Raw genomic sequence first — 12,182 nt, 5'->3', positions numbered from 1 at the left:
ATTTATTCAATGTACAAATGCCTTAAAAAACCAGCAGTCACTTACTTCAAACATGCAGTCTACCCAAATGGTAGAGAGAGGACTGGAAAGTGCACTTTCCCTGCCCCCTAAGCCTTCAGGGTGCTCACTGCTGTGACCGCCTGGACCCTTGGAGCCTTGCCGTGTGGCACTGGCCCCGTCCGGCTGGGATGTTTAACCCATGTTCCCCGCAGGGCTGGGATGTGTCCGAGCTCCTCCACGTCCAGCCGCTAGAGGACAGCAGCGGGGTGTCCCACAGCCAGCTGCTGGTCACTTGTCACAGCCCGCAGGCACCGCGGCTGTCCGCCCGGGTACAAACACACCCAGCTTCCCAGAAAGTAGTCTGTACCCATCAGAGCAAGGAACTGATAGCTCAGGTGAGCTTTTGGAAGCAAGGTCTGGCTCAGGAAGGAAGCAAAAAAAAAACCCGCTCTGCTTCCAAATCAGCCTAAGCCACTACTGCTTTTTTTCTAGGACAGCGCCCTGGGTCTTTTGTAGCTTTGTGACAAGCAAAAACACCAAGGATGCCACCTGCGGTGTAGAGACCCTTGCCAATTGCTCGAATTCCCAGGCAGAGAAAGGAAACTATAGTGGCAGCGTTGCTTGTTCAAACAGTGACCCGAAGAAAAACTGTCTTGCATTTCCTGCCGTGCAGAGCCAGAGATTATTTAACCCACTATCTATTTACATTCTCCCTCCAGCATCAGTGTGCCTGAGTTACAGCTCTCTCCTGATGACAACAACTCGCAGGCTGGGGAAGGGATATACATCACCTGTATGACCATACAGCCCTCTGGAAGAAGTTATTTCCTCTTACGGCTGATTTATCGTTAGCGAGGTAAGTGGAGGACAGGAACAGATACTTGACTCATCAACATTTTTTCAGTCCCATTTGGCACCCAGCTCTTAGTGTATGTTACCTTGCCTGATGTTATGAAGCCTCGATGTGACCTCTTTTATTTAGATATTTAATCTGGAAAATCAATACCCTGCGCTTTTGATTGCAAAACCAGGAGTCACACCTGGTTAATGCATTACAGTCCCACACGGACTGAGAAGGGAGCCCATTTATAACCACAAAACTGCAACTTCAGAACTTTTCTATGGATTTGACATGAGAAACAGTTGTATTGTATGAATGTCAGCAAAATATCTTCCTTCAAAATTAGAGGAGTATAAACAAGAAAGCGCTGAGTTGCCAGAAGACCAAAATTCAACACATTAAACCAGTGAGGAAGCAAAATAAATAAAGGTCTGGTTCCTTTCTAATGCGCAGATGCCCCTGCTGTGAAAACTCTTTTTTCCCAGGAGAAACTCACTTACCTGCTAATTCAGCTTGGGAAATGGGGCTGCATTCCCTGTAGTGACTCAGAATAAGTCACTTCTCTCCCTCATCCATCTGCTTTCCTGCGTATAAAGTGGAGATGAACATCATTATGTTTACTGCCTTATCCATCTTGGATGATGGATTGCATGAGCCCGAGGACTTTTAAAGGCTCCGTTCCACTCGTGCAGGAATGTAACATTCAAGGCTCTACTTTCCAGGCTGCCAGCTTTGGTCCATGAAGCCCAGACTCCAGTCCCCCAAACAAGAGTAGTTTTGAACATGACACTGTAAAGGGCAGCTGTGTCAGTGCCAAAAGACACTCTCCCTTTCCAGCTGTTTCCTCCTGGGCTGCTGTGAGTGGAGTTTGTTTCCTGATTTTTGTCCTCAGGCTCCTGAGATCCAGCAAACCCTGATGTTTGCACACAGGACCCAAACACATTTTTGCCCTGTTCCCTGAGCCAGACACTCTTCCCAGGCCATTACTGCCTCAGTGAACCTTTAAAAAGGCTCCCTACTGTCCTTGGGACCTTGCAGGCTGAGGCACAGATTCCATGTTATATTTTTTCCCAGCTGTTTTCCTCACATGTGGTGGCAGACAGGCAGCAAAAGGTATATCTTCCCTCATCCTTGACAGACCAACTTGGAGCCTCTGACAGCCCTCTGTGGAGGGCATGCAGCACCCCATACCTCCTGTTTCTTCAGAGAGGGAGAGGAAGCTGTACATGAGGTGTCCTGGGTAAAGAAAGTTTTTAAAAGGGTCTTTAAATAATAAAAACTATTAAATATGTGATATGATTCCTTCGACTACATAATTCTTTTATCTCCTTTCTCTCCCAATAATAAAGTGGGTATGCACAAGCAAGAAAACCCAATGCAAAATTAAAAATTAAAAAAAAAAATAGGCCAATTCAGTGCAGTGCAATTGCTTCACTTGTAGTGAAGATGAGGAGCTGCCTTTGCTCCAGATTAACCCTGGACCAGCTAGGTCTAAACCTGTCTTTGCCCAGCCTCACCCAGCAATACTTGGGTTTATTCAACTTTCTCACACATGCTGACATCCAAGACATCTGAATCATGAGACTTGAGAGCTCCAAATGAGCTTTCTCACCTGAAAGACGGCATCCTTCCCCCATGAGGTGAGAGTAAAACCTCTGCTTAAGGTGTCCCAGAGGAGCCTGCACAGATCTGGCCCTGGGACTTAGGTACCAGGGAGTAGCAGAGGTATCTGCAGACCCTTAGAGGTTAGTTTATAACCCAATGAAAGCAAAGTCTGGATTTCCTGAAAAATGTTGGTCAGTGTTTAACAAAATTGCAAGGGAAAAAGAATCACAAGGGTTTTTTTAGTTTTAAAAATAGCTCTGTTAACAGAGGACATTGGAAATAATGGGCATTTTCTGCAGCCTCAGTGATGGCCTTGTTTTCCCTACAACAGTCTGGATGTCTTTGCAAATGCTCGCAGACTCCTGCTGGTTTTATCTTTTGTTTTAAATGACAATTTGAAAGCTCTTCACTGTGGTTGCCATCCTTCTGACCACAAACTACCCACAGTGGTCACCACTGGAAAGCCCCAGTTCTTATCACCAGTGACCACACCATTTAAGGCCTGGACATTGCAATTTGATACACAGCAGCAGTCTGGCAAGTCCGTGTGATGTCCCTTGTGTCATGCCCAAGTCACCACAGCATCTATAATTAGAGCAGGACATGCCTGTGGCATTGTTGTGAGCACTATCAACAACTTCCTTTCTGCTGCTACTTGCAAGAAGTTGCTGCTGACATATCCAAGGACTTATGAGCCTAGCTGAGATGCAAGAGCGGTGTTATTTTCTCCATCTTTCTTCCTACTTCCCTGTCTGTACTGATGTTTATTTCCCTTGCTTCTGATTTGCTCTAAACAAAGTGGAGGGACCATCTTTTCATCCTGCTGTAGCAGTGTGACTGTGAAGACCCAGTCCCTGCTGGGCACAGTGGCAAGATGACAGTTCTGTGTCAGGGATGAGCATCCTGTCTGGGAGTCTGAAGAACAAGCCCTCTCCAACACAAAAAGACATTTGAAATAGGGTGCATACACTGTATAGGAGGATCTAGTTCAGTGCTGTATTCCCAGGTCAGTATATGGCTCAAGGAGAGGCCTACCAAAAAGATTAATTGTGGTGAAAAGCTCAGGAAGTCAGAAATAGGGCCTTGAAATCCAGTCCGTTTTAAAAAATCAAAGTGGTTTCTAAAGTCATGCCTGCCAAATGCCCTTTGCAACAAGCAGTGATTTCACAATCTTGTTCTCCCATTTTACTGCATAATTTTTTCACCTTTATTTCACAAAAGGTTCACTTGAGTGGTGGGGCACAAAAAAAAACCCAGTCAGAGAAAGGATACAGCCAGTAAGTCCACAAGGTTGTTGAAGGTTTGAAGTAAACAAACAGGAAAGACATTTCCTTGAATTGCTTCAGGCTCTAGTACACTAAGGAGGTAGTTTTGCCCATATTAGGTGATTTTTTTTTCCAGAACTGTGTTTTCTACTTAGTTTCTCAAAGAGACAGCTTGAACTTCTCACTGCCCACAACGAACACAACTAAGTCTGCAGAGTCCTGGTTCCTGATTAATCTCGCAGTAGAACCACAAAAATTACATCATCTCCTCCTCTACGTAAGCTAGAGTGTCACATCTGTTTTGTAATTGCAGTTGCAGCTCTTATGAAACTTTGCCGCAACAGCACTGGGTGACTGTGCAGTAAACTGTGCTAAATGTCAGCACTAGATGACTAGAAGTTGTCATAATCCTAGGTTAGGCTCAAAAGTCAATACTTTCTTTTTATATTTTCCCCTGTAAGCAACAAAGAGTGGAGGAAAGAAAAGCCTCCAAAAAGTTTACAAAAAAGTGAAACATAAATGTAAATTATTCTATTGCCATTATTATTCAAATAGCATCAGGCATGTATTTTAAAAAATAAGAAGTTGTTAATGGGGAAGAAGAATTGTACCTTCATGTACAGAATAGTTCATGCTCAGAACAGGCATTACAGCCAGCGGTTACCCTAGGGGCTGAGGGAGCACCCCTGCTCCTGGATCTGGCCACACTTCCCTTTCCCTCCTCTTGTTCACAGCCAAGGCTTGGGTGAGCAAAGAGGCTGATTTCTGAGCTCCTTCCGTGAGGAATCGAGCCTTCACTCTGCTTTCCTGGCCCCTCCCTGTCATCTGGGGAGGGGACTTCCACCCTCTGAGAAAACATCAATAATTTTCCATCATGTTTCCAGATGTTAAATTAGTTTTCTTCTTTATGTAAGGGCTTTCTGAAAGACACCTCAAGGTCAAGCCAGCTGTCACCCAGAAGAATTTACTGGTGCTGAACCCCATGCAGGTGAAGCAGCCCAAGAAGCGTGACAAATATAATAAATTAATATCATACATTCCTCACCTATCCCCTGTATCTGGTCTGTATCATCCATTTAAACGCAGTCTCTTCACTCTAGGACCTTCCTCTTGCTATGCATTTTTACCATGACTAAAGGAGCAGGATGCTGCCATCAGTCTGTCATCTTGTAGGAGACAAACATGTACATGTACATGGGCATGTCCTGATCTTCCATCCAAACCTGTGAATGTTTCCAAATACACAAATACCAAGGGAAAATAAATACAGGGAGCATAAATCATCCTTCAAGACCAGGTTTGTAGTTCTTGCAGATCCTCAAGCTCCCACTGGAGTCAAGGGAAATATTGCTGTGTGATGGGCTCATGTGAGGCAGCTGTTGGCTTTCCACCCCCAGTGTTTAGGCAGTAACAGAAGGGAAACAAAACAAAATGTGGAAACGCACAACTAGATATAAAGAGCTGAGGTGGAAGAAACAAGTTTTTTCCCTGTGCCTCTAAGGTTTTATGGTCTTTATTCCTTTCACAGGGGGGTTTCTAGGTAAGAGTTATCTCAGTCATGACACATTTTAATTATTTGAAAGTCTGGTGACATCTCTACGCAAAACGGTTTAATTGTTGCAACTAGGAAACTGAAACTTTTCTGGGCTGCTTTCCTTTTTTTTTTTTTTTTTTCCTACTGCAACCCCTTTTTCCTGATCTGAAGCCCTCCTTTAAACATGCATGAGGAGCAATGTCTGTCAGAGAATTGACTGATCACACTGCAAACATCTCACCAGGTTTCAGTTGCTTTAATTGGGGGGCCTGTAGCTGTGTCAATGGCAGATCTCTTGCTGTCTCATATAGGCAGGGTTTTTGTCTGACGCTACTGTGGGAAGGGACGAGGGGAACCTGAGGACCCCCCATTTACATCCTAATCCACCCCGATGGCAAATTCCTTATTTCCTGGTCTCTCCTTATCTCCGTCGTCCTCTTCATACGCTTGTCTCACCATCTCTGAATTGTGGATAACTAAAAGCAACCATTTAAACTGCTGTTCTACAGGCAGGAAAACAACAACAAATTTTGGGTTTACAGGTAGTTATCAAAAAGCAACTGCTTTTACAGCAAAACTACCCTTATTTTATGTGCCACTTTCACATTCTGGTTTTGTTTCCTCTCTGTAATTTAGTCAGCAGGGGAGAGACATATAAATTTCCTGTGCATGCTGCCAGAAGATTTTGCCCTTGAAAGCTCAGATCAGCAGGTAGCAAGCTGGGGCTGCTCAGGATACACACAAGAGCGGCAAAATCAGCGCCGGGATCTGTAGGAAGAGTATTAACTTGGTAGAGGTGTGATTTAGGAAATCTCACCTTGTCACATACCTTGGAAGATAACAACCATAAGGCCCACAACAAAAAAAACGTGATAACAGCAATAGGGTTACCTTCACATTTTACGTTTAAAAAAAAAAAAAAATTAAAGGCCAAAACAATCTTTCATTGTTTCGCAGGACTGGTCTCTTGCAAGCTGAAATAAAGTACTGGAGCAATATACTGTTCTCTAGGGGTTAATGTTACATTAATCAGAACTGACAAGCATGAAAATCATTCTTTGTTGTCTTTAAATTGCTAATTTAAGATTGAAATCTAAAACGCTTGAGCACTGATCGTTAACACTGACGCTCAAACAAAACCCAAGTAAAATCTTCTCTCCTATGGGCCACTAAACAATTGTTTTACATTTGGTTGAGAAAGCAAATGCAAAGTCTGTAACTAAATCCTAATGTATCGTTTAAGTGTTTCAATTCACAGGCTTTCTTTGGCTAAACTTCAACGAATTGTACTACAGTTTAATTGAAAAGCCGCATTTGCACAGGCATTTACATCTGAAGGCAGAAATAGTGGCATTGTACCATGCGGTGCAGTAGCAGCAAGAATTCTCCCAAAATCCATTTTTTTTACAGGTAATTTTTTTCCAGTTGCAGAGGTATTGCAAAGAGCTGATTATCAATTGAGATACTGAGCAAAGTCTGAGATACTTAGTAACAAGTAGCTTTTTTAATAACCTCATAAAAGTTTTAAAAATGTATTAAAGGGTACAGTCCGACCTCAGCGCAATGGAGAAGGGCACCAGATAAAATCAAGGGGAATAACACATCATCAACTCTGCAGCTACAAAACTAACCAAACAAAAAGTATGTAGCAGCAAAACAAATAGAAAAGCATGTCCTTCTGCTTCTTTAATGGAATTGCAGGGTGTGTTAGGGGCCAAATCAAGTGCAGTTTCTTTCGCTATTTTGAATATTTGCAGGTTCAGATCTATTTGCAGACCCTGCTCCCACCGAAGTCCCTGGACATATGCGCTCGCCGCTGAAATAAGCTGAAACTGAATCTCCAGGTTGGTTGAAGTAAACTCTCTGGCCTAAAATCATTTAAGTCCAAACCCATCAGTGCATCTGTTTTGGCCTGTTCCCTTGTGATGAGGAGGGTGGAATAAAGACATCTGTCATAGAGTCACTCTCTGCGGGACTGTATGGATGCTCCAATGGGAGGATGAGAGCAGGAGAAGGGCTGGGAGGAAAAGCAAGCCGTGCCCTCAGTCTCTCTGAGGAGCCAGAGAACTACAGTAGCTGTGATAGCCAGCATCCAGAATGAAGAATGTCACATTTATCACATCTGAGCACTTAGCCTTTCTTTGCAATTACAGTAAAGCAGGGTTGAGCTATGCAGACATACTTCCCACATCCATTGACCTCGATGGGAGATCCATAGCAAATCTTAGGGCAGAACCTGCTACACAAAAGACGTATTAAAGACAGAAGCACTGTCATGCAGAACAAGCTCTTAGAGTAGAAGAAAAGGACTCAGCATTTGGCCAAGGAGAGGGGTCATGCACTGGGGGTGCTTTGTATTCTGGGAAGGACGTGGGACGATGACTCTCCAGGCTCATGGGGAGCAAAGGCAGAGGAATATAGGATTTAGGGAAAGCAAAAACACAAGAGATTCTGGGCACTTTCTCATCTGGCAGCCAAATCCACAATATGAAGGTTTCTGCAGAGGAGAGGACTTACCTTTCCTTCTGGTTGATAGGAGTGTAACATCGTCCTTGAATTAAGAATTAATTGGAGCAACATTAGTTTGCTTGTTAACCCAAACATCACTAAGAAATCTCCTTCTGTCTAGACTCAAAGTCAGTTCAAATCTAAGTATCACCAAATCAGATATCCTTCATGGGGTATGCTCCTAGAGCAGCACTCAGTGTAGCAGGTGAAGAAAATATTGACAAAGGTCTTTTCACCAGTATAATTTGGATTCAGTCATAAGGGATAGCTCCTGAGCCTGAAAATTAAAAACATTTTACCCTGTACACTTGTTTCTACAAGAAGCAGTGGGAAGATTTGATTTATAGAATTCTGTTGCATTAAATTTTACCTCTTGACACTTCCAATACATTTTCAGCTGTTTTCTATGAAAGACTGGCAAAACCAGGACCTGTCTGATTACTTTTAGTAGCAATATTTGTGTTAGAGTTGGAATTCAGAAGCTCAACAGCAGCACAAGGAGAACAAGCCAAATAGTTAACTATGAAATAGAACCTTAGAGTCTTTTATTTTCAACAAAAATCAACAGCACATGCCTAAACAACTGTTTGTTGAATATTCATTTCTATCTCAACCTCTTTAAAAATGAGAAATAATAAGAAAAGAAAAAAAAAAACAAAGACAAAAACAAAGCAACAAAACTACTCTAAAAAGTCATTAAGTATTTTCATGTATTTAACATTGTTAATAGGCCTTCAAAGCCCTAGGTCCAAATACTTCTGTATTGTTTAACCATTTTACCGGTGGAGATAGGTTTGACTGCATTTGTCTGGCAAAGCCAATGTGAAGAAGTAAAGGAAAATCAAATGGGAGGAAGAAGGATGGAATAAGCATGGCATTAACCTTGACAATGACAATTTTCACTCAAAACAGTATTAAAGTTAGTATTTTCTGTTTTCTTTATTCTTACAAAGGAAAGTATGAAAAGTCTTGGAAAAAATTCTAGTGATTCCTAACGTCATATATACACTTTACAACTTTTGTTTTGCTTTTAAATCTGAGGATTATTTGAAAACTCAGGAATCATCATAAACTTTCACCCCATTTTTGAAAAATGCATATTTACAAAACACATCTGTGTTTGGACCCCGCTGAAGTTTGATGAAATGAGTAGGGGTGGGATCCAGCACACCAGCAGACACCCAAACACAAGTATCCTCACACAGGCTAAGTGCAGGCTTCAATTGCCTAAGGATAAATAAGGCATCTGTCAGCCCTGAGGCATCTGGGCTGGGGAGAGGCACTCAGGCCCACAAGCAGCTCCAGGAAGATTTGGTTCTTCTCAGACTCTCTCTCATGCCAGTCATCCTCCAAGGATGCCTTTGGTGCCCAGAGGCATCTATAGAGCCTATATTTAAACAACTAAGCATGTCTGCATTCCTGCTACAGGCAATGGAGATCCAAGGCTTTATTCACTTGCCTACATGATGGCATCTAAAGCAGTGTGAGAACCCCTAAGGTTCTGAGACACCTACCCAGAGCCAGCAGGTATGGCACAGGACATATGGGGACTGATGCATTTCCAGAAGGATTCCCAGAGACCAGAAAGGACATCCCACAGCCTCTCAAATGGCACTTGATGTTCATAGAACTAAATGAGCTCTTTCTGGTTGGATACAAAGGAGATTGCATTCTGGAGATTCATTGAACCAGCCATCAGCTCTCTACTTAGGGTCAGCCTAAGCAGAGCTGTAGTGCTCAGTTCAGCACCCAGTACCATTAGAGAAGTCACAGGTGAGCCCATCTTGTCTCCAGCTGCTGCTCCAGAAGGGCATTACAGTCCTGCAGGTTACATCCCAGGTGGGTCAGCCCTGTTTGAACATCTCACACCACAGAAGTACCTCAGGTATATCTTACACAAGTTCCCCCAGCCCTACTGGGAATTAACACAGTTCATATGTAGACACTAACATGTATGAGTCTTCATCTTGAACTGAACTGCAGCCCAAAAGCTTCACAGGCACTGGAGAAAATCCTGTTATTTTCAGGGTTACACACAGAATTTCTCTTTGAGCCCTGAATCTGTTTATAGATAAATTGAAGTGGGGGTTTTTTGTATCAATAAACATAGCAACATAATGAATTCCCACTGCAGATGTTGCATGAAGGTAAGCATGCAAACGTTCCCCAAACAGGCAAATACTGGTGCATATGTGTATTGAGCTTTTAGATCTGCTTTCCAAGGTTTACCTTCTTTTGTGCTATTTTAAAATGCTCCCATTGTTTTAGGGGGAAAAAAAAAAGGTTTTCTTTTTATCATCTAGGGCTAGAAAGCATCAAGCTGCTTATATTAGCATATGTAAATTTGTGATTTATTATTGCTCCCCTCATGTCATCTATTTTCTGTGCCTTGGATGTGCAATTAACTCCATGTAGTCAGGCCCATCTGCCAACATCTACACAGGATATGAATATACCGCTGTAAAAGCAACAGAACAGATTTCCTGATAACCAATATTGCCTTGCACTTCAGGGAAGCCAGCTGGGTCTACAGGAGGAGAAATTTCATATAGGAGCAGCTTGACCTCAAGACAGTTCCTGGTGCAAGCAGTGTGGGTGCAGGCAGTGAAAACAGAGCAGTGAACTCATATCCGAAAACTGTGGCTGCCAGGATGACATCGCACCCTGCAAGCCGGGGACATCCATGAGCACCACTCCTAACTAACTGGGCTGCTGCAAACAGGTAAAAGTGCTCACACCAGCCAAAGCAAAAGATGACTCCGTGTTTGTTTAAAGCTTGCTTTCCTTTCTTTAGCTTGCACAGGACTTTCTCTCCCTTTTCACCAGTTTTGAGCATTCAAACCTTAAAACCAGGCCCAAACCTAGTGGAGAAAAAGACACCTGGTACCAACTCTCTTTTCAGATAGACCCAGAAGATTTGGTTAGCCTATCACTTTGTTGTTCTTGATTATCAAAAGCTATTACTATTTTATAATTACATTTATATTTTATAGAAATTTGAAATTTCATACATTAGCACAAGGTTAGATGCCTCACTTGAATAATAGCTTATGATGCTTCCATCTGTCAAATGCACTAAGTAAATTTTTTTCAGTTGTACTAATGGAGCTGTTGAGTATAATTCTAGTAACCATTTAAAAACACATTAAAACTCTTTGCCATATTGAAACATTTTAACATTAAGTCAGACCTTGTGTTTCAGTTAGAGGTGATTTTCACCTCCAGAGAATGTTTTCACGCATCATAGGAGGTTACTTATTACTTGTAGGAATTTATTACATTTGCTTGCTTGCTTCTTGACAATATATTCTGTATCTGTCATCCATTTTTATAAATGTCCAATGAATTTTAAATTAAACTACATTTGGGAAATAATTTTCTGTCTGTTTCAATAAATCACAATATTCTAGCTGTAATGTCTGGATGGTGGAAATTACTTGAGTCTTATTATGTGTCCCTAAGGCACAGGAATTCTCTTATCAGACTTGAATGTTTTTAAGGTGGATGTTACTTAGAAGAATAAATACATGAGTCAGAGAAAGGTTAAAGAAAGGTGAAAAATTTTAAGCAGGATGTCACTAACGGCACACATGAAGCAGAGAATATATGGTGAGAGCAGTACATGGAAATTCAGTGATTTGCTTGTTATGCCAAAGCCAAATCCCAGCTCCAAATCAATGCTTTGCAATGGATTAGCCAACATGGCAGAACAAAGATTGAAGTCTGCCTTAACCCAGTAAGGGTATGAAATGTGCTTAGTGAATATCAGCTGAAATGTTGTCCATTAATGGAGGGAAATCACACACAATCATGAAAATAAAAGAAATTACTAACTTTATTCTGCGTTAAATCAGATACTTGCAGAGACAGCAGAGACATGGCAATTCTCTTTTATCACTGGAACAGGGTTTGGACACATAGGCACACTATTTGATGAAGGAGAAAGGGGTGTTGGAGAGATGATAAGAGAGATGATAAGAAAGATGATAAGACTACAAAATTTAAAATTGGCATAAATAAAAACGATTTTTTGAGGATCATAATCACTTTGGGAATAGCTGCTTAAAGTGGCCATTTAGGATATAAAGGGAGCTGGTGACAAGGCCTCAGGCTGTGTCTGAGTGAGCCACCGGCTGGGAGTGGGGTTAAGTATGTGCATGGCTGAGAGCCGCCACTTCCCATTTGCATTGCTGGCCTCAGCCTTCCTGTGAGCAGCCCAGATCAAAGTCTCCTCAGCATGCTTCGGAAAATCAGGATTTGGGATTCTTTCTCAGTGCCCTGGATGGTAATACCCTGAGTCTCACCTAGACTTCATTCACCCGGACAACGTGGACAAGACCTCCAATGTGTGTGGCAGCATCAGGAACTCGGAGTCCCTCTCTAGAGGCTCCCGGAGCTGAGGAGCCCGGGTGAAAGCAGCCTGCAAAGG

The 12,182-nt window shown here is 42.4% G+C and overlaps 1 long non-coding RNA gene across 1 annotated transcript; it reads left to right on the top strand.

Annotated features, from left to right (window-relative positions):
* The first annotated feature begins 215 nt into the window (after positions 1–215).
* On the top strand, positions 216–11,162 carry LOC107204259. The gene is made up of 4 exons (XR_001521518.2): positions 216–395; positions 720–856; positions 7,003–7,089; positions 10,266–11,162. It is a non-coding gene; the product is annotated as an uncharacterized LOC107204259 (long non-coding RNA).
* The last annotated feature ends 1,020 nt before the right edge of the window (positions 11,163–12,182 follow it).

The sequence above is a fragment of the Parus major genome, chromosome 1A (assembly GCF_001522545.3).
Source record: "Parus major isolate Abel chromosome 1A, Parus_major1.1, whole genome shotgun sequence".
NCBI lineage: Eukaryota > Metazoa > Chordata > Aves > Passeriformes > Paridae > Parus > Parus major.
This window is presented reverse-complemented; position numbering and strand designations above follow the sequence as displayed.